The sequence below is a fragment of the Palaemon carinicauda genome, chromosome 3 (genome assembly GCF_036898095.1).
Source record: "Palaemon carinicauda isolate YSFRI2023 chromosome 3, ASM3689809v2, whole genome shotgun sequence".
Taxonomy (NCBI): domain Eukaryota; kingdom Metazoa; phylum Arthropoda; class Malacostraca; order Decapoda; family Palaemonidae; genus Palaemon; species Palaemon carinicauda.
The window spans coordinates 69,685,930-69,707,544 of NC_090727.1; the positions used below are offsets into that span (position 1 = coordinate 69,685,930).

The 21,615-nt window shown below is 40.2% G+C and overlaps 3 long non-coding RNA genes across 21 annotated transcripts in view; 2 read left to right on the top strand and 1 right to left on the bottom strand.

Moving 5' to 3' along the window:
• LOC137638328 (uncharacterized) overlaps positions 1-6,221 on the top strand; it is a 52,693-nt gene extending 46,472 nt beyond the window's left edge. Inside the window, exon 3 of the long non-coding RNA XR_011044059.1 lies at positions 5,376-6,221. This is a non-coding gene — a long non-coding RNA (uncharacterized lncRNA). The remainder of the gene's footprint in view (positions 1-5,375) is intronic.
• LOC137638319 (uncharacterized) overlaps positions 1-21,615 on the top strand; it is a 1,154,758-nt gene that overhangs the window by 495,424 nt on the left and 637,719 nt on the right. The gene's annotated exons all lie outside the window — the stretch shown is intronic.
• Positions 5,606-21,615, bottom strand: part of LOC137638322 (uncharacterized) — an 838,879-nt gene continuing 822,869 nt past the window's right edge. For 8 of the 15 annotated variants that reach the window (XR_011044044.1, XR_011044041.1, XR_011044042.1 and 5 more), the window contains 2 exons: positions 7,921-8,076; positions 5,606-6,530 (listed from right to left, as the gene is read on the bottom strand). This is a non-coding gene — a long non-coding RNA (uncharacterized lncRNA). Of the gene's footprint in view, positions 6,531-7,920; positions 8,077-9,819; positions 10,036-21,615 lie in introns of all 15 variants that reach the window. The other 7 variants (XR_011044048.1, XR_011044050.1, XR_011044049.1 and 4 more) reach the window with 1 other exon arrangement.

The following is a 21,615-nucleotide window of genomic DNA, read 5'->3' on the forward strand; positions in this document are numbered from 1 at the left end:
AATAAGGGCTCAATCGTCTGCGGGTGGGAGTGACGGTCTCGGTAAGACACGCCCACAACCACCGAGAATACTTCTGTGCGCCGATCAAGGCCTGCTGAACCCTTATGCCCTTCGACATTGCTTCTCCCCTGGGCTTGGGAGCTTGCAAGAGGTCCCGGACTGGGAGGACGACTGGCGCGCACAAAAGTACCCTCACGCACTAATCACTTATCACTTTGATTTCTGTTTGCACTTATTTCACTGAACTCGAAACTTTAAGTGGTTTGTACCTGAAATACGCAATTCTATCCTTTCTCAAAGTTAGTAATTGCGAAAACAGAATTACAATGTAACAGAAAAATCTAATGAAAGATAATTCAGTGGTTGGAAAGAGACTAAACACTAGATCACTCTAGAAACGTTTAGTTTCTTCCCCTAAAGAGACTAGGGAGAAGAGCAAAAAACGATAACGACGTTACTCGTACGCCTGGCAGGCTTGAATGAAACGTTTATCCTCTTTCTCCCTCCGTCTCTATCTCTCTCTCTCTCTCTCTCTCTCTCTCTCTTGACTTAGAACCTGAGAGAAGAGCCCAATCATATATATCGTTAAAACATATTATTGTTAAAGGAAAAAAACTGAAAAGTTCCTTTATTAGGATCAAAACCATTAAGTTAAGAAAGAATAAACAAAACGCTAGACACGGTTACTCTTACTGCAACGTGAAACCGTGAACATTCTTTCTCTATCGTAACGATAGAGTGCAAGTTGAACGTTCTGAACGTCAACAACTGCAGAGACAAAACAAAACGTTAGTTCAGCTTTGAAAACAGTACGAGACTGTCAAAGAAAATCTTTCAAACTCTGTGGCGGAAATAGCATAATATGTTAACAGGTAAAACCGAAATGACGGGCTCAAAGTTTATTAACTTCGGTAAAAGACCGCCTACTATTAGGAAGGTCAAATATAAACAAATATAAAAATTAATTTTAATGAGTTTATAATAAAAGGAAGTTAATCGAAGAGGCCTATAAGAGGCGGAGAGATATAAAATAAATCTATAACTTTTGTTAAGCAAAATTAAGAAAGAGAGTCAATACTCTCTTAGACACCAACACTTCCGTCTAAGGGAAGGGTCGGCCATTGAAAAGTGAACGAGAGTTCATACTCTCTCGTCACCAAAATTAATCAAATTAATTCCAAAAGCTAACTAAGCTAATATAGAAGTTTCCAGTAAAGCGACAGCCGAAATCAAAGAGAAATACTTCACCAAAGTCGTGAAAATACTCCAAGAACATAAGCGTATCCCAGAACGTCTTGCCGGAAGCACGACAGAGGAATAATTGAGGAGGTGTCAACAAGAAGTACTTGAGTACCTGGCCACAGGTGGCGCTGGTAAATACACCCCCTTCTAGTATTGTGATAGCTGGCGTATCCCTCCATAGAATTCTGTCGGGCAACGGAGTTGACAGCTACATGATTATCGGGTAAGTTTAATATTGAAAAAATGAGGTTGTAAGCTTTTTCTTGATTTTGCTTTTTGTGCAATCAAATGAGGCCCGTGAGCCTTCGGGACAAGACACTGATCCAAGCGTAACCTACCTTATTTTGAATCCATGCTATCATAAGTTGTGCCTAGCACTTCTCTTAAACCAGTTATAGAGTTCTGTTGGTACATGGCACATTATCAGAGTTGACTTTTATTAAACAAAAGGAAAGAATTGAAGGTTACAATTTGGAAGATCCTCCAGAGCAAGATCCTGAAGATGAGGGTATTACGGAAGAAGAGATAGACTCGGATGAGTTATCTACTTTCTTAAAGATGAAAAGTTATTGCAGAAATATATCTGGAGTAGAGACTTCGTGGGTATGCTCTGATAATTTTGATTCTGCTATATCCTCAAATCCTGCTCCTTTCAAGATAGTCTATACTCCGTAGTTTCCTAATATTTTCACATAAGGTGCATAAATTGATGTCACATGTAGAAAAGAAGCCTACCAATTCCGACTCTCGCATATTCTTCATCATATCTTATCGCACCAATGTTGAACCCATAGGAGCGCATTGTCTTTAGCCTCTCTCAGGTCTTTATCTGAGCAATATGGGTCCAGTGGTCACCCTCGTAGGATGTTCCATTTATTGTGGTGTTGCCCATAGGGGCATTTAAAGTTGGTGGCTAATTCCCATTTGTGTTATTTATCTCCAGTTTTGCCCACTCCTTTGCACTGTTTAGGGTTACCCAGTCCTTCCTGGAGAGGATTTTTTCACTGGACAGAACCTTATTGAATGTCCAGCGGCGGTCACTTACTCACCACCTTTTTAGTGTGTGAGCAGCTGCCGGAGTGGTTGTAGTACATCCACTGTTGCGAAGCTTTTGCAGGATTTCAGTTTTCGCCTTGCTTCCTGATGGATTGTGGAGTGGATGTCTAGGGGCATTAATTTGTTTATTCTTTTCAGGTTTTGCTAGTGAATGTTGTCGAGATATCTACTGCAAAAGTGTTCTTTAATTTATAAAACTTATGTTGCCTAACCTTGTTATTGCCCCAAAATATATTCTTTTGAATCTATTATTAATGTAGACAAAAGGAAGTTATGAATACAGGCTTTTCAAGTTCATTGACAATAGAAAATACAGTAGAGAGTATGGTTGGAGCTTTCTTTTGAAACTCGAAAGAAAAGTTGTAGGTGAATCATAATAATATATTAGATGAATAACCTCTTTTGAGAGAGCAACTTTAGATGGGTCTGGAGGCTTCTGCATTAGATGATTAACCTCTTTTGAGAGAGCAACTTTGATGGGTCTCTGGAGGCTTCTGCAGTGTTTGCGACTTATTTTGAAGAACATAGAGGAATAACTAGGCTCCTCTATGGTTGGGTGTGTGTCCGATGAGCAGAAATTTACTTCTATAATGGATTCCATATTGAATAGATTGATAATGAGATAACTTAGGTGGTCTCCAGAATGCAGCGATGCTATTGGGGTTGATTTTGTCAAGGCTTGAATGTTCTCCATGCCATGCAGTAGTTGCTGTTTCTGTTCCTCCAAGGAGTCTTTTTGAAACGGATAGACTTTTGTTAGAGTGTAAGCCCCAAAGGGCCTGGTTGATGTGGCAATAGGATCAGTCTTATAGAAAATCCAAACAATGGTCCTTTCCATGAAGTTCCTGGTAGCGGGTAGGTTTTCTCACTATATCAGGTTTGGGGAACATTCACCCTGACCCTGTGTCCTATTCAAATTCCTCTTTCCCCCAATCCTTCTGTGTTAAAGGAACCACTCCTTTTCCAAGTTATTTAAATAATCTGGTCAAAGCTCATCTTTTGAAATTCAAGATTATAAAGTTATAGCACAGAAAGTGATACTGTATTGTCTTTGATCCCTCCCAAGGATTTTACAACTGGTTACTCCTAGTTCCAAAGGTGTTCCAAAGGTGTCAAAAGGTTCTATGTTTCTTTGTTATGAATAGGATATTTAGTTCTCACAAAGTTTTCAATGTTATCTCCATCAACTTTCATGGGAATAATGATACGATTAGATGTATTTGATGAAATTAAATTTAATTTCATATTCCTCTGCATCCGGATTCAATAAAACTTTATGAACGGATCAAAGATTTATTAGTTTAAGGGTCTGCGTTTTGATCTCTGGACAGCCTTCGTGTTCACCAGAGTGATGGCTATAAATATGATATGGCTGAGGTTTCTGGGCCTTTAATTTTGTACCTGGATTACTGGATAATTTTGAATGACCTTGTCAACAATATCGAGATTTTTGTTTTCTGCTTCCTGCTCAAAGAATTCTATGTTTTGGGATGATAATAGCATGTTACAATAAGGTATTCCACAAAAAATTAGGGATCAATCACTTATTAATTTATTTGAGAATTTCAAGATAAAAGAATCGACAGTTCGGATGTGGATGAGGTTATCTAGGAGCATGGATCTCTGGAGAAATTTGTTCCGGACTGGTCGCTTGAATATGAGGGATTTCTAGTTATTTCTTGGTCACCATCAGGATAAAACTTCCAATGTAGGCACGATTTGTCTTACAGTGATGCAGAACTAACTACAACTGGTGAATTTGTGGGACGATCCATATTTTGCTAAAGGAATGTTTGCTATAGGAATGTCAGAAGTACTATTTCTGGCCATCTCTTTTCATGTATGCTTCCCAGGAAGATTGAGAAGCGCCTACAGTATAGACATTCTTAATATGCGAGGGAGATAGTCGAGTTGAGAATCTGTATTACATATCAGTTGCTTTGAACTATTGGTGGTGCTCAAGGCTCTTTAGGCCTGGATCTCTGGTAATGGAGATAGCATGCAATTATTTGAGAACATGACGACTGGCCTACATTAGGAGGCAAGGAAGGGGAAATCGGTTCGGAATCCCTGTTGCGGATAACGGAAGTACTATTATACGGTTCGGAGGGGGATTAGTTAGGCAGACAATAGACACTACCAAATAGAAGGTCTATACAGGATGTAGTGTAGACAAGCTTATGACCCTACTGCTCTATAATTAAGGTTGAACTTTTATCGAAATTCTTTAGATCTGTATCATCACCCAATGAGAAAAGTTCAGGGTACCTTCTGAACAGCAGCATGACTGGTTTCCTCCTTTTTGGCTTGAGATGAATGGATTACAAGATCTTTAGAGCATCTGTTGGTGTACCAGGGAGATAGTATGATATATATTGGTCCTGTAACCCCTAAGAATACTGATTTAGTGGGTGCTTCATCCAAAACCACATGGAGGCTGTCCACTTCCTTTTTTTAATGTGTAAGTCTTTTAGGTTACATGAGGAGGCTGTCCACTTCCTTTTTTTAATGTGTAAGTCTTTTAGGTTACATGAGGAGGCTGTCCACTTCCTTTTTTTAATGTGTAAGTCTTTTAGGTTACATGAGGTGGCTTATGATTTGATACAAGACTTTATTCATTGACACCACTAATATTTTCTTTGTGCTTATTTTGTGACCTTTTGTTAGTTTTCAGACCTTGAAGTCAGAAAAAGGACCTGGTGATTTAGAGAGTGATGGTTTATTAGAAGCTATCTTGACACTTTAATCCTCAATATAAAATGTTGGGTGCTGCTATAGCTCCAAATTTGTAAATAATAACTGCACTATACTTGCCATCTTGTTGTAAAGTAAACAATTTTTTGTGGAAGTTACATTGCATTTATTGAACCAGTTACAATCTTAAATTTCCAGTATAGAACTAATTTAATCATTTATCAACAGAAAATATGAGGATAAATTTCAGAGGTAATTTATAAATGAAATTAAAATATTACGAATGTTCATTTTATTAAATCAGTAAAATTTTACATAACACTACAGTAGCAAAGTTTTTTTTTAGAAAATAGAACACTAATTTTTATAAATTTATTTTTCAGATTATGTGTAATGAGGGCACAAAACACACATGAAGATGGATTAAACTGAGTACTGTTGACAAGATAGAGAAGCATCCTTTATCACTAAGCGAGCATAGCGTAAAAAAAAATTTCCACCAGACACGAAATAATGAAGGAAGTGGCCAATAAAAGTCTTCTACTACACAAGTTCAATCTCCACTTATCAAAGAAAATTAATATGGAATAGTCACCAAAGAATAGAGAACGGCAATTTCCATAGCACCACAGGTTATGAGAAGAAACTAATCACTTGAGTTAACTGTTACACATGTGGAATAGATATTGATCAGACAAAACAACCAAAAGGAAGAAGAATGAAAACTTCAGAACAACCTTTAAGGCAGAAAAGTATCACCAGAGACAAAGGTGTAATGAATAATTACAGGTTCAGAGACAGAAGAGCCTGTTTGAGGGATAAGTTCTTTTCACCATGATGTGATTAACAAGGAAAGAAGGTTGAGTTGAGAAGAAATCCTAACACCATAGGGAAGAAGGAGAGATGAGAAGAAATTCTAACAGAGAAAAAAGGTTAAAGTACTAAAAATTGAAGAAAACCACTATGAATCAAAGAAAGCAGGAACTGGAGGAAAATTTTCTCCACCAAAGGGGATCACCAAGACAACCTCACCACTATTGGAGTGAGAGATTTAATCATCAGAGAGAATTAAATACAGAAAAACCCAGGGGTAGTGGGAAGAGATTATTCAAGTTCTCCATCATTAAAGAGACATGAAAAAAAGTTGGAAAGTCACTTCAAGAAAAATATTTTGAAGGAAACCTGTTATGAGAAAGGATAAACCCCCCTCTCAAAAATTAGAACAAAAACTTTAGTTATTAACCATGAATTCGCAAAGTGAAGATCTATTTTTTTTTCTAATTATCCAAGAGTGACCATTAACTTGCCTTCGAGTGATAACAGCATTCACTTACCAAATAACCACGGTAAATACATCATCGTATCTTACACAGTTGATAAGATTCCATAAGTCAGCTTCATCACGAATAATGTTGCAACTTGTAGCGGGCCATTTATTTTAACGTAGTTATTATCCATTTGTACTGCATCTTCAGTGTACTGTATCTTCATTATCAATTTGTACTGACTTCAGAGGCCAAGCCAACTGGCATTACAACCTGAGAAAAAAAAAAAAAAGCTAGTTTCACCAGAAATTTTCATGCTCGTACACACTCAAAAATAACTTCACATTTTATGAAAATGTGAATTATACAATCTAATAAAATCTAAATCCTGTATATGATATTGTATCAAGATAGTCCTATATAGTCTGGAGTGTAAAATTATACAAGTGAGGGTTTCTTGGTTAATTGCCCAAGAATATTAAAACATGCAATACTGTATGTTACTTCAAACCGATTTGTTCATTTTATATTAAATTAAACCTTAAGTACAAACCGAGTAAAATACGAATAGCCTTTGCCTTAGTATACATTTTATAAAGTTAAAGGGTTAATTTTACAATGTAGGTTTAATTTTACAAGATTTGGAAATTAAGAAAAATACTCTGGTCAGTAAAATGAAGGCAAATTTGTCTTCTTATTTGAAACTAAAGCTAAACAGCAACTTTTCTAAAGCTAAACAGCAACTTACGACAATACATGTATATTTTCATTTTAAAAATAACCTATACCCTTGAAGTAATATGCTAAATTCCAAAAGGTAGACAGGAATGCGTTTGTGCTCTTATTATAAACATGGCTTCAAAGATAACCTATGCATTTTGCAACAAATATTACATTCTAAATTTGGCATTTGAATTTTGAGCAACGTAAAATAACTTATGAAATAGGTACTCAAATTATCCATAATTCCTTGTTATTTCTGGTTTTATAAAACTGTACTTTGCATTCAACATTAGTTAACCTATGCATTTTCCAGCAAATATATAATCTAAATTTGGCATATAAGTTTTTAACACTGTAAATTGACAGTATTAGTATAAAGTACGTCCTCAAATTATCCTGCATTATTTCTAGTTTTATATAACTGCACTTTCCAGGTAAATAGAAAGCTAATCTTAAATGTAAATTGCATTTTTTTCGAAGTGGTCAAAAAAACAGGTTTAGATTATTTAAGGTTTTTCAAATTAAGCTTTACAATATTCTAAAATAGACCATAAAAGCAAAGGGCTTGTATTGGCCAAGAGAAATTATTTTTTCTTATTGAATTTATAATTTAAGACAACTATATCAAAGGGACCTGGTATGCTATTTAGCACTCATCAGCTATTGGCCCTCGTCCATCTTAGGGAATTATAAATACACTACAATCGTGTAAGTATTATTATCTACAGGGTCAAATAAAATCTTACTAAATAATTTAAAGCTAATTTCAAAAGAAATTCTTTCATTACACCACTAATTCTAGATTTTCATTGCATAGATTTTTCTGTAAGTGAAATCATTTATCTAAGATGTTTTAATTCTTCTAAAATATTTTCATTACCCATGAGTGAGCAATGGCAACCTGCCTCTGAGCGAGTGGAAACAAATTTTATACACTTACCAAATGATCTTGGTTGAAAATATTCTATTGATCAAGTTTTCTCTATAAAGAAATCTTGGTCATTGTGGGCTTTTTAGGTTACTACAAGACTTTATCCTGCATTGTCCATGACTGAAGTAGTGTATTTTCAAAGGCCAGACCTAGTAGTTCTTCAACCTGAAATAAAACTTTTTTTTTTAGTTTTACCAGGAATATTTATGCTCAAATACAAGTAATTTCTCAATTTTTTTTTTTAACTATTACATAAAACTAAATTACAACCTACAGCACATTATTATACAACCCTAGTTATATTAACAAAAATGTGTTACATGATTTGATCGGGTCTGACAATACTAATTAGACACAGCAAGAGACAAAGCCCTAGAGACTGACCATGTACACACATGGTCACCAAGCCCCTCTCTACCTAAGTTAGGACCAAGGAGGACCAGGTAATGGCTGCTGACGACTCGGCAGATAGACCTATAAGGTCCCCCAAACCCCCCATCCTTAGCTCACAAGGATGATGAGGTTGCACCAAGAAAAGGAACTAACGATTTTGAGCTGGACTCTAACCATAGTCTGGCATTCACCAGTCTGGGATGTTACCACATCGTCAACCACAACCCTGTTGTGTGCTATGATACAGATGGGGAGTTTGTAGAAAAGCAATTTGATAGCTGTGTGGCAGCAATTTAAATGTCTAAGATCAGGTGTAAAAGTGTTTTGACACCTATGTAAGAATCCATTTACTAGAATAAAGAATTAAAGCAGCTATTACTCATCTGCAACTCCAATAACGAGTTACGTTAGTTCATTTAATATTGTTAATTATCCAAGAAAATTGCTAAATTACCTTTAGTATAAAATTCTGGGAGTAAAATGTAGAGCCTAGTTATCTAAAAATTATTTAAAGTTGGAGTTAATTACACAACAATTAAAATAAAAAATCAGCTTTCATTAAAATGAAGACAAGTATTTCATATAATTTATATTTGATTTTTAAATCAAGAACCTAAATATATTTGAAAATTAATGCTAAACTGCAGCCTAAGTCAAAATAACCTGCACCCTTTAATACCCTTTAAGTAATCTCTCACACTAAGCTTTATAAATTAAGCTAAATTCCAGAAGGTAGACAGAGGCATATGTGTACTCATGTTAAATATGGCTTAAAAGGTAACCTAGGCATTTTGAAACAAATCAAGAACAATTTAAATTTGGCATTCAAATTTTAAACAATAAAATAACAGATTAATATAAAAGTATGTCTTCAATTTATCAGTAATTCCTTGTATTTCTAGCCTTATATAATTGTACTTTACATTTAGCATTAGTTATCCAACATTTATCAGCAGTGTGCTTTTTTTTTCTAAGTGGTCAAATAAAAACAAAACACCATAAAAGTTGAAAATACTGAGTTTAGATAATTTAAGGTTTTTCAAGTTGCGGCTACAACAATATTATTCTAAATTAAACCTCAAAATCAAAGGGGTGCTATTGGCCTAAAACAACTAATCTAGATTGTATTGGATTTATAATTCTAGGTCATTACATCAAAGGGACCTGGGAGGTCATTTAACACCCATCTGCTACTGACCCTCATCCATCTTATGACAATAAGAATTCACTACAATCATGTAGTCTTAAATTATGTTCTACAGGATCCATCTTATTAAATAAGAGATGATAAACAAAATCCTCCTCCTTCCTCAACCTTTACTGAAAGAAGCAACTGCGGAAACTGTAGGTTGAGAGGCAGCCATTGACGTATGAACCAAATTTTCAAGGAGTTCCTTTATATACAGGTTCCTCCTCACTGCCATAATAAATTTCACCAAAAATATTGCATATATTAAGACTGGCAAATACATCATTAGAAGACTATGAATACTTTATAAAAACTTGTACACTTACTATAGTCAAAAATTCCAAATCCTTCAGCTTTATAAACACCATCCAGAAATAGATGTCCAGAGCTTTCACTGGAGTTGTTGGCTTTCATGGCAGAACTGTTGCCACCTTATGCAGAAATACTGGTGTTTATGCCAAAACTGGTGACGTTTGTAGGTAGTATACAATGTACCATGAATCCTGTATCATGGTGTTACCCTCTATGCAAATCTGAACATGCTGGAATTTTCATAAATAATTAAATCAGAAGTCATAGATGAGGCAATTAAGAGTTAAACTATCATGCATAATGGTAAGTCTTATTGAGGTGAAAGCCAGAAGCAAATATGTGGGTTTTCACCCCAGACACTACTTTAGGACTGAGATATGAGACCTAAGCATAGGCAGCTTAATGTTTGTTGTAATAGGCATTATTAAAGAGGCCATGAGAATTTTAGAATAAAAGTAGTGACAATTTTAGAAAACAATAACAAAAGGAAGAGTAACCAAGCTCAAGCTCTTCACCTCAATTGGTGCAAAGTTCTGCTTTCCTCTAATACTCATAAATCCACAAAATTAGCTGATTACGAGAAGCCACACTTAAAATTGGTTTATCTGAATGACAAGGAGATAATATATATAGTTTTAATTAGGGTGTATATGGCTTATTGCCAATCTTTGTACCAATTAATGACTTCTAAGCTCTGACTAATGAGCTCATTTTGTGACAAAGGCGGCCACACAAGCAAAATTTAAACAAGCACTACCTACTGTAATAGGAGTAAAGGTCAACAGAAAATAATACTGTCCCAAATCCAAGAAAATTATACAGTCGAAACTCAGTTCAATAAAGCCGATGAGTAGGAAAGTACAATACCTTTGCTATGCCAATAACAAATGAGTTGCCATTCCACTCCTGACATGTATTCAAGAAAAAAGGGATTTTGACGAAGGAAAAATCTATTTCTGGGGAGAAACCTGTGACGCGCGGTGAAAAGTCCTTCTTTCTACCTTTTCTGATATAAATCTTCCAAATATACCATAGAAAAATAAAAGCATGGAATGCAGAGGTTACTACCCTCGCGCGAGCACCTCGTGAGTGTCGTGTATACATCAGGGGCGTGTGAAAACCACTATTCACACATTTAAAAACAATGTATGGTACATGTACATAACATTAAAAAGCAGAAATAGGGACCAATGAATATAAAGTTAACGATCACATCCTTGTCGGTTAATTCCCAATTCCTTTGATGTGTATTTACAGGTTCAAGACTTACTATATTCCAAACCCTTATTAATTCAAATGAGGTTGGTATCTGATGAAATTGTAATAAAATGTTGATATACCGTACTAGATAGATTTCAATGTCCGATTAATTACTTGGAGCCCTTGGGCTTATAGCATTATACTTTTCCAACTAGGGTTGTATCTTAGCTAGTAATAATAATAATAATTAGGATAAAAACCCAAACATTAAATGATAGGCAAGGTTTCTATCAATCCTATCGCCACGACACGTGCTAAAATTTAAAACACAAGGATAAAGAGGTAACAAAACACTAACCTAAACATTCCCAATCAGTCTCAACAACGTAGGTTGAACATCTAGAGTATACAAGAACTTCAAGACTGTTTAGTCTAAAACTTAAACCTTAGATCAACTTAGATTGTCTATTAAATATATGATGCGATAACATTTATATGAAATGAAAAGGAATTATGATAGACCTAGACCTCAAAAATTATAAAACAGATGAGAATAATTAAAAAGTGTTGGGCCGTAGGCTGAATAATAAAAATTCATTGCTATGCAAGTCTGAAACATTATGAACATGCTAAAATTGATAGCAAGTGGTGAAAAAACCATCAAGCGACTTCATACAAGTGATAAAACCTAAGTAAACCATGCTCAACTATTTATTGCGGTAACTATCGCGATGAATAAAGTTGGAAGGTATCTAACGGTAATTTTCATTTTAAAAGATGGTAGTGGAACGACCAAGTGGCCTAATCTCCAGTTACGGTGTCATGAAGTTATTATTACTAGTCAAGCTAAAACCTAGTTAGAAAAGATAAGCCCAAGGGCTCCAACAAATAAAGTAGCCCAGTGAGGAAAGGAAATAAGGAAAGAATAGTATGCTTGAGTGTACCCTCGAGCTGGAGTACTCTAACCCAAGACAATGAAGACCAAGTGAGATAATCTATGCCAGTGGAAGACCATGGAACAGAGGCTTATGGCACTACCCAAGACTAGAGAACAATACTGTACAGTAGTTTGATTTTGGAGTGGCTCTTCTCATAGAAGAACTTCTTACCATAGATAGTGTCTTCTACCCTTTCCAAGTGGACGGTGGCTGCTGGATAATTACAGTGCAATATTTAAAGCCATGAGTGAAGAATTTTTTGGGTTATATTACCTGTGACAGGTGTATGATTAAAGAGGAGACTAAAGAATAGGCCAGACTATTTGGTGTACATGTAGGGAAAAGAAAAATGGAGTCTTAAACAGGGGTATCCAATGTAGTACTATCAGGTCAGTCAAAGGACCCGATAACTCTTCAGTGGTAGTATCTCAATGGGTGGCTGGTGACAAATTTCAGCAGAGCCATTCATGACCTATTACTTGGAATTCAGTAATGATGCTATGACCCCCCCCCCCATCCAAACGAGTTTGAAAACAAGGGCCTCAGGGTTAACATGGTCAAAGGCAACATTAAAATCAAGGCCAATCATATGAACTTCCTTATAACAATCAAAGATTTCTGTATAGCATTTAGAGATTGTAAGAAGGGTATCACATACTCCAAGAATGCAAACTAGAGAACAGATGATTTCCTTCTGCAAACCTATTTAGACATTTTGCCAAAAGATGTTAAAAAATTTAGATATGGGAGTTATGGAAATTGGGAGTAATCAGTTGAACTTGAGCTACAACAAACAATTACACAATGGAGTAAAATTACAAATTTTCCAACAGTGCTAAAAGCTCATTTTCTTGCTATCTTGCTAAAATAACATTACTTTGGAGCTAAGAAATCTGCAGTCTTTATAAAAAACAAAAACAAAGGAAAAACACCATTTGGGTCTACACCTCCATAAGCATCAAGATCCATCACGATAGCTTAATTTCACAATATCGAAAAGATAAACTAGTTAAGTTTATCCTCAGAAAAACAGGAATGAGGAAGATCAAGTCTCTCATTACTCTGTTGAGTGTTGAACAGTGAAAAAGGTGTTGCCTTTTCCTTTGGACAGTGAATGACAGCACCATACGGTTCAAGTAAAGGAGGAACTGTTGCGTTGTCACCAAAGAGTGCAGATTTAAGGGTAACCCACAAATTATGTTCCTGAGTTGTACCAGAAAGTTTTATGGTTAAATTGTATTAGTTTTCAGTTGAAGCATAAACTGAACAAAAGCTCAAAGCCGAGTATAGTTATTCCAAGTCAAATCTGATCTGTTACCCTTCCAAAGATGACAGGCCTCCTGTTTCTCCAAATAAGCACGTCTACAATCTTCATTGAACCAGGGGTTCTTTTTCACTCTCTACCTTAGCACACGAGAAGGCATTCGCCTATCAATTATGCAGACTAGATTCTCATTCATAAGAGCAACAGGATCAACACTTATACAATTGTGACTTAATTACAGCCCAAAAGATCACTCAAAATGCCATTCCAGTCTGCTTGAGATTTTATATAATCTTACACTAGTATGACACATCAGGGACAGGCTGCTCAGTCTTCACTACTAATGAAATTAAGGCTCGATCAGATGTCCCAACTGGAGAACAAACTTTACTTGTTATTACGCCAGGGGAGTGTGTATACGAGGTCCAAGCAGATACCAGACCAGCGAGTAGCTTCACTTATGATTTGCTCACTTTCTGATTCAGAGGCAAAGTCCAAAGCTCGTAAGTCATAGCAATCAGCAGGAGAAACAGAACTTGATCACTCCCTATGGTGAGCATTGAAATCAACAAAAATAAGAGGCCTTTCTATCATCATCTTGTTATCTTAGCCATAATGGCAAGAAGACAGTCAAAGATAGAATCATCCATATCTGGATTCCGGTAAATCAAACAAATAGAAGTTGTTATGCCTGCCACAAACTTTAATTACCCGAATTACACGACATCCACATTCATAGCAAGACTTATGAGAAGCAGGGTATTAATCAGACATTTGTATAAAGTCCTTTCAAGTTCAGGGTATTGCAATTTTCCCCCAGTAATATCTCTTATAAGGTTTGTCCGAGTAAATGTATTCTCCTGTGAAGATTAAAATTCATGATAATTGGCTAAAATTTGTTTAATATCTATGGTCACTTGACAGTGAGAGTTGAGTTCTGAAAGATGAAAGATAGGAAGCAGGAATGGAATATAGTTGATGGCTACAAAGCGAGTGCAGCTAGTTGCTGAAAGGAAGCTGCAAAAGACCTAAGAAAATACAGTGCTTACAAAGCATTGCCTAAGGTGCACAGACAATTCACATTAGGGTATAAAATGGGACTCCAGCAAACCCAGAACTATTATTTAGCTAGTCTCATACTTTAGCCCCACTCCATGATTAAGTAAAATTAACCATACAAAGAAATGCTGTCTGCACAAAATCATCACAACCAACTCCATTCAATTTGGCGAGCAGATGCACCAAACAGTGAGTAGCTCAGGTACATCAGCATTTAGCGCAAGACTAAGAAGCAAGAAAAATAACAGCTTCTACATGAGGAGGGAGTTTGTTCTGCTCCATAATCAACCCATTGTGTGCCTTAGCTCATCAATGGCCACCCCAAAGGTATGAAATATGTTATTTTTATTAGTAAAATAAATTTTTGAATATACTTACCCGATAATCATGTAGCTGTCAACTCCGTTGCCCGACAGAATTCTATGGAGGGATACGCCAGCTATCACAATACTAGAAGGGGGTGTACTTACCAGCGCCACCTGTGGCCAGGTACTCAAGTACTTCTTGTTGACACCTCCTCAATTATTCCTCGGTCCACTGGTTCTCTCTGGGGAGGAAGGGAGGGTCGATTAAATCATGATTATCGGGTAAGTATATTCAAAAATTTATTTTACTAATAAAAATAACATTTTTCAATATTAAACTTACCCGATAATCATGTAGCTGATTCACACCCAGGGGGGTGGGTGAAAACCAGTGTACAAGATTAAAGGATAGCTAAGTATCCCATATTTCATATAACAGTTATCTCAAATAACAATGAAATAATAAGTACCTGGTAAGGAAGTCGAATTGAACCGTTACTCTGCCTCTTTTTTAAGTTCGTCTTCCTTACTGAGCGCAGCGTTCCTCTTGGAGGCTGAATCAACCCAAAGGTGCCAAAGTATATGGGGTTGCAACCCCTACTAAAGGACCTCTACAAAACCTCTAACCCAGGCGCTTCTCAAGAATGAATAGACCACCCGCCAAATCAAAAGGATGCGGAAGGCTTCTTAGCCTACCGTAACAACCATAAAAACAACAATAAAAGCATTCAAGAGAAAGGTTAAAAAAGGTTATGGGATTAAGGGAATGTAGTGGCTGAGCCCTCACCTACTACTGCACTCGCTGCTACGAATGGTCCCAGGGTGTAGCAGTTCTCGTAAAGAGACTGGACATCTTTCAGATAAAATGATGCAAACACTGACTTGCTCCTCCAATAGGTTGCATCCATTATGCTCTGCAGAGAACGGTTTTTATTAAAGGCCATCGAAGTAGCTACGGCTCTTACTTCGTGGGTCCTTACCTTCAGCAATGCAAGGTCTTCCTCCTTTAAGTGAGAGTGGGCTTCTCTAATCAGAAGCCTTATATAATATGAAACCCCATTCTTGGACATGGGCCTCGAAGGTTTCTTGATGGCACACCATAAGGCTTCTGACTGTCCTCGAAGAGGTTTAGACCTCTTAAGATAAAATTTGAGAGCTCTGACAGGGCAAAGAACTCTCTCTAGTTCGTTACCTACCATGTTGGAGAGGCTAGGTATTTCAAACGATCTAGGCCAAGGACGTGAAGGAAGTTCGTTCTTTGCTAGGAATCCAAGCTGAAAAGAACATGTTGCAGATTCGGTCGTGAAACCAATGTTCTTGCTGAAGGCATGAACCTCACTGACTCTCTTAGCTGTTGCAAGGCAGACGAGAAAGAGAGTCTTGAGGGTAAGGTCCTTGAAGGAAGCTGACTGGAGAGGTTCGAACCTAGGAGACATAAGGAACCTTAAGACTACGTCTAGGTTCCAGCCTGGAGTGGATAGACGACGCTCTTTAGACGTCTTGAAAGACTTAAGAATGTCTTGAAGGTCCTTGTTGGAAGAAAGGTCCAAACCTCTGTGGCGGAGAACTGAAGCCAACATACTCCTATATCCTTTAATCGTAGGGGCTGAAAGGGATCTCTCATTCCTAAGATGTAGAAGGAAGTCAGCTATTTGGGTCACAGAGGTATTGGTAGAGGATATTGAATTGGCTCTACACCAGCTTCGGAAGACCTCCCACTTAGACTGGTAGACTCTACGAGTGGAAACTCTTCTCGCTCTGGCAATCGCACTGGCTGCCTCCTTCGAAAAGCCTCTAGCTCTAGCGAATCTTTCGACAGTCTGAAGGCAGACAGCCGAAGAGCGTGGAGGTTTGGGTGCAACCTGTCTACGTGAGGTTGACGTAGAAGGTCCACTCTTAGAGGTAGAGTCCTGGGGATGTCGACTAGCCATTGAAGTACCTCTGTGAACCATTCTCTTGCAGGCCAAAGGGGAGCAACCAGCGTCAGCCGTGTCCCTTCGTGCGAGAGGAATTTCTGCAGAACTTTGTTTATTATCTTGAACGGTGGGAATGCGTACAGGTCGAGATGGGACCAGTTCAGTAGAAAAGCATCCACATGAACTGCTGCAGGGTCTGGAACAGGGGAACAGTACAGCGGAAGTCTCTTGGTTATGGAGGTGGCAAACAGATCTATGGTAGGTTGACCCCACAAGGTCCAAAGTCTGTTGCACACACTCTTGTGGAGGGTCCATTCCGTGGGAATGACCTGATTCCTTCTGCTTAGGCGATCTGCTGAGACGTTCATATCGCCCTGAATGAACCTCGTGACCAGAGTGAGGTTTAGACCTCTTGACCAAATGAGGAGGTCCCTTGCGATCTCGTATAGGCTCCTCGAATGGGTCCCTCCTTGCTTGGAGATGTAAGCCAAGGCTGTGGTATTGTCTGAGTTCACCTCCACCACTTTGCCTAGCAGGAGGGACTTGAAGTTCAACAGGGCTAAATGAACTGCTAGTAGCTCCTTGCAGTTGATGTGGAGTAATCCCTGTTCTTCGTTCCACGTTCCCGAGCATTCCCGTCCGTTCAAGGTCGCACCCCAGCCCGAGTCCGATGCATCTGAGAAGAGATGAAGATTGGGGGTCTGAATAGCCAACGATAGACCTTCCCTGAGAAGGAGGTTGTGCTTCCACCACAGGAGAGTGGTCTTCATCTCTTGGGTGATTGGGATAGAGACTGCTTCGAGAGTCGATCCCTTGTCCCAATGAGCTGCGCAAGATGGAATTGAAGAGGGCGGAGGTGGAGTCTCCCTAGCTCGACAAACAGGGCCAGTGATGAAAGGGTCCCTGTGAGACTCATCCACTGTCTCACCGAGCAACTGCTCCTCTTCAGCATGCTCATGATGCACTCTAGGGCTTGGCTTATCCTGGGGGCCGAAGGAAAAGCCCGAAAATCCTGACTCCGAATCTCCATTCCCAGGTACACAATGGATTGGGAGTGAATGAGTTGAGACTTTTCTATGTTGACTAATAGACCCAGTTCTCTGATTAAGTCTAAAGTCCAATTGAGATTCTCCAGACAGCGACGACTCGTGGAGGCTCTCAACAGCCAGTCGTCCAAGTAGAGGGAGGCTCTGATGTCCGATAAGTGTAGGAATTTTGCTATATTCCTCATCAGATGAGTAAAGACCATAGGAGCTGTGCTTAGGCCAAAACACAGGGCTTGGAATTGGTAGACAACCTTTCCGAAAACGAATCTCAGGAAAGGTTGGGAGTCTGGATGAATAGGAACGTGAAAGTAGGCATCTTTCAAGTCCAACGAGACCATCCAGTCCTCCTGCCTGACCGCTGCTAAGACCGACTTCGTCGTCTCCATCGTGAACGTCTGCTTGGTGACATACGCGTTGAGCGTGCTGACGTCCAGCACCGGTCTCCAACCTCCTGTCTTCTTGGCCACAAGAAAGAGACGGTTGTAGAAGCCCGGGGATTGATGGTCCCGGACTATAACCACTGCCTTCTTCTGCACAAGTAGCGACACCTCCTGGTGCAATGCTAGCCTCTTGTCCTCTTCTTTGTAGTTGGGAGAGAGGTTGATGGGTGATGTGGTCAGAGGTGGTTTGAGGCAGAATGGAATCCTGTAACCGTTCCTCAGCCAACTGACAGACTGGGCGTCTGTACCTCTCTTCTCCCAGGCTCGCCAGAAGATCTTGAGCCTGGCTCCTACTGCTGTCTGGAGATGCGGAGAGTCAGTGTTTACCTTTAGATGTCCTGGAGCCTTTCCTGGACTTGCTCCTGAAAGAGTCTGGACGGGAGCTTCCTCGGCTGGGGGCTCTACCACGAAAGGGCGGTATGAACCTCGTCGCAGGGGTATCAGCCACTGGTGAGCGATAAGTCTTGGGGACTGAGGTAGTAACCTTAGACTTACGAGCCGATGAGGCTACAAGATCGTGTGTGTCCTTTTGTATCAGGGCAGCAGACAAGTCCTTAACCAGCTCTTCAGGGAAGAGGAACTTCGAGAGCGGAGCAAAAAGGAGTTGTGACCTTTGGCAAGGTGTAATGCTGGAGGAAAGGAAGGTACACAGCTGTTCCCTTTTCTTCAAAACCCCTGATACAAACATCGACGCAAGCTCACCAGATCCATCCCTAATGGCCTTATCCATGCAGGACATTAATAGCATGGCAGAATCCTTGTCCGCAGGAGAGGTCTTCTTGCTGAGGGCCCCCAGGCACCAGTCAAGAAAGTTGAACATCTCAAATGCTCTAAACAGTCCTTTCAGTAAGTGATCAAGGTCTGAGAAGGTCCAGCAAACCTTAGAACGCCTCATTGCAGTTCTCCGAGGCGAGTCCACCAGACTTGAGAAGTCAGCCTGGGCAGAGGCAGGTACTCCCAAGCCTGGTGCTTCTCCTGTGGCATACCAAACACTCGCTTTCGAAGTGAGCTTGGTCGGCGGGAACATGAAAGAAGTCTTGCCTAGGTGTTGCTTAGACTGCAGCCACTCCCCTAAGATCCTTAATGCTCTCTTAGAGGACCTTGCTAGGACTAGCTTAGTATAGGAGGACTTAGCTTGTTGTATGCCCAGCGAAAACTCAGATGGCGGAGAGCGGGGAATAGCAGAGACAAAGTGGTCTGGGTAAACCTCCCTAAGCAGAACCAAGACCTTACGAAAGTCAATAGACTGTGGAGAAGGCTTGGATTCATCCACGTCTGATGAGGGATCCAGGTGTGCCTCCTCATCATCAGACGCCTCATCACCAGAGTGTAGCGAAGGTATCGGACAAGAATGCTGAACAGCAGAGTCAGAACGAGTAGGAACAATAGTAGTGGTTTCCTCTTCAAGTAACTGTTGAGGGAGAACCTGAGGCTCAGACTGCAAAGGCTGAATAGCAGACGAAGCAGAAGGAAGGCGCATGGGTGGAGGAGGCTGACTCCTAGCATGAGTGGTTGAACCCAAGGATTGCGCTTGCTGAGCGGTTGGTGGAAGCGGAGTAGCAAGTTCCTGTTCCTGTGGTGTGAGCGGAGCGTGATGAGGTTGAGGCTGCGCAGAACAAGGTAAATGTCTCGCAAGCTGAGGCTCCTGAGGCGCAAGGCCAAGGTGTAGTGGAGCTTGCCTTGTGGAAGGTTGAGCTCGCTGCAGCGAGAGCTGAGGAGACTGACTCATGGACGGGAGAGGTTGTTGTACCTCAGCCAAGAGTTGCACCACTGGTGGAGCAGCAAAGGGAGGCGGAGGAAGAGAGGTATAACCCTCCTGATCCCATAGCAAAGGTTGCCTTAAAGAAGGCGGAGGCTGAACACCACTGGGAACAGCAAACTCAGACCGTGGCTCAACATCGTACGCCTGGCAGGTGGTACTGCGATCAGGCGGAGCAAGCGCAGGCGGAGCGAGCGCAGGCGGAGCGAGCGCAGGCGGAGGGAGTGTAGGCGGAGGCGGAGGAGCAACACTCTCAGCCCGACACTCACGCATCAAGTCCGAAAGCTGTACTTGCATGGACTGTAGTAGAGTCCACTTAGGGTCGACAGTCGAGCTCTGTTGTGGCAGAACCTTACTCCTCTTGGGCGGAGTGCAGTCGACAGATGACTGCGGCGAGTCAGAGCTGAGCCAATGACTGCAACCTGGCTGAGCACTCGCGGACTGGACTCTGCGTTTAAGTGGTCTCGAGACCTGAGACCAACGTTTCTTCCCTGACAGATGATCAGCGGACGAGAAAAAGACGGGCTCAATCGTCTGCGGGTGGGAGTGACGGTCTTTGGAAGACACGCCCGCAACCACCGAGGAAACTTCTGTGCGCCTAACAAGGCCTGCCGAACCCTTATGCCCTTCGACATTGCTTCTCCCCTGGGCATGGGAGCTTGCAAGAGGTCCCGGACTGGGAGGACGACTGGCTCGCACAGAAGAATCCTCACGCACCACACTGGCACTGACACTAGCACTTGGCACTGCACTGACACTAGCACTCGTCACAGCACTGGCACTAACTCCACCCACTGCACTCTTGACCTTAAGTTCCTTAACTTCGGCCATCAGAGACTTATGGTCACTTACCACTGACTCTACTTTATCGCCTAAGGCCTGAATAGCACGCAAAACAACAGACATATCAGGCGGAGGGCAAACAGTAGGTTCGGGGGTAGCCACTACAGGGGTAGGAAAAGGTAGGGGATCATGAGGTGAGGAAAACAGTGAAGAGTGAGAAGAACTCCTCCTAACTCTACCTCTCTCTAACTTAGATGAATATTTTAAAAGACGGACAAATTCCAGTTCCGAAAGTCCGGCGCATTCCTCACATCGATTTTCTAACTGACAGGGCCTGTCCCTACAGTCAGAACAAGCGGTGTGAGGATCTACCGAGGCCTTCGGAATACGCCTATTGCAAGACCTACATCGTCTATGGGAGGGGGCTTGCGAAATGTCAGACATCTTGAATCCAAAGAGTTAGTCAAAGGGGTTTCCAAAATCAAGCAAAAGATCGTTAACCGTTAATCAGGACTATATAAAAGCTATCTAGCTAATATAAGAAGGTTTCCAGTAATGCGACAGCCGAAATCTGAGAGAATACTTCACCAATTAGCCGTGAACAAACTCGAAGATCATAAGCGTATCCCAGAACGTCTTGCCGGAAGCACGACAGAGGAATAATTGAGGAGGTGTCAACAAGAAGTACTTGAGTACCTGGCCACAGGTGGCGCTGGTAAGTACACCCCCTTCTAGTATTGTGATAGCTGGCGTATCCCTCCATAGAATTCTGTCGGGCAACGGAGTTGACAGCTACATGATTATCGGGTAAGTTTAATATTGAAAAATACCCAATTAATCTGTATACTGTAAATAGAAGCCAGATGACCAACAACAATCAGTCTTCCTCCTAAGTGTGAGCAAGGCCCTTCTTGCTCAAAATATCAAACTGGAGATAACACACTTAGGATTACATGATCAGTTGAAAGAAACATTTGAAATAGTATTCAAAAAGTTATAAATAACACTACAGGTATCTATTCTCCTCAAGTAGTAACTGCCAATTTTTATCTCAATAGAATTTAACTGGAAATACAATGACTCGATACTTGCCAACGTGA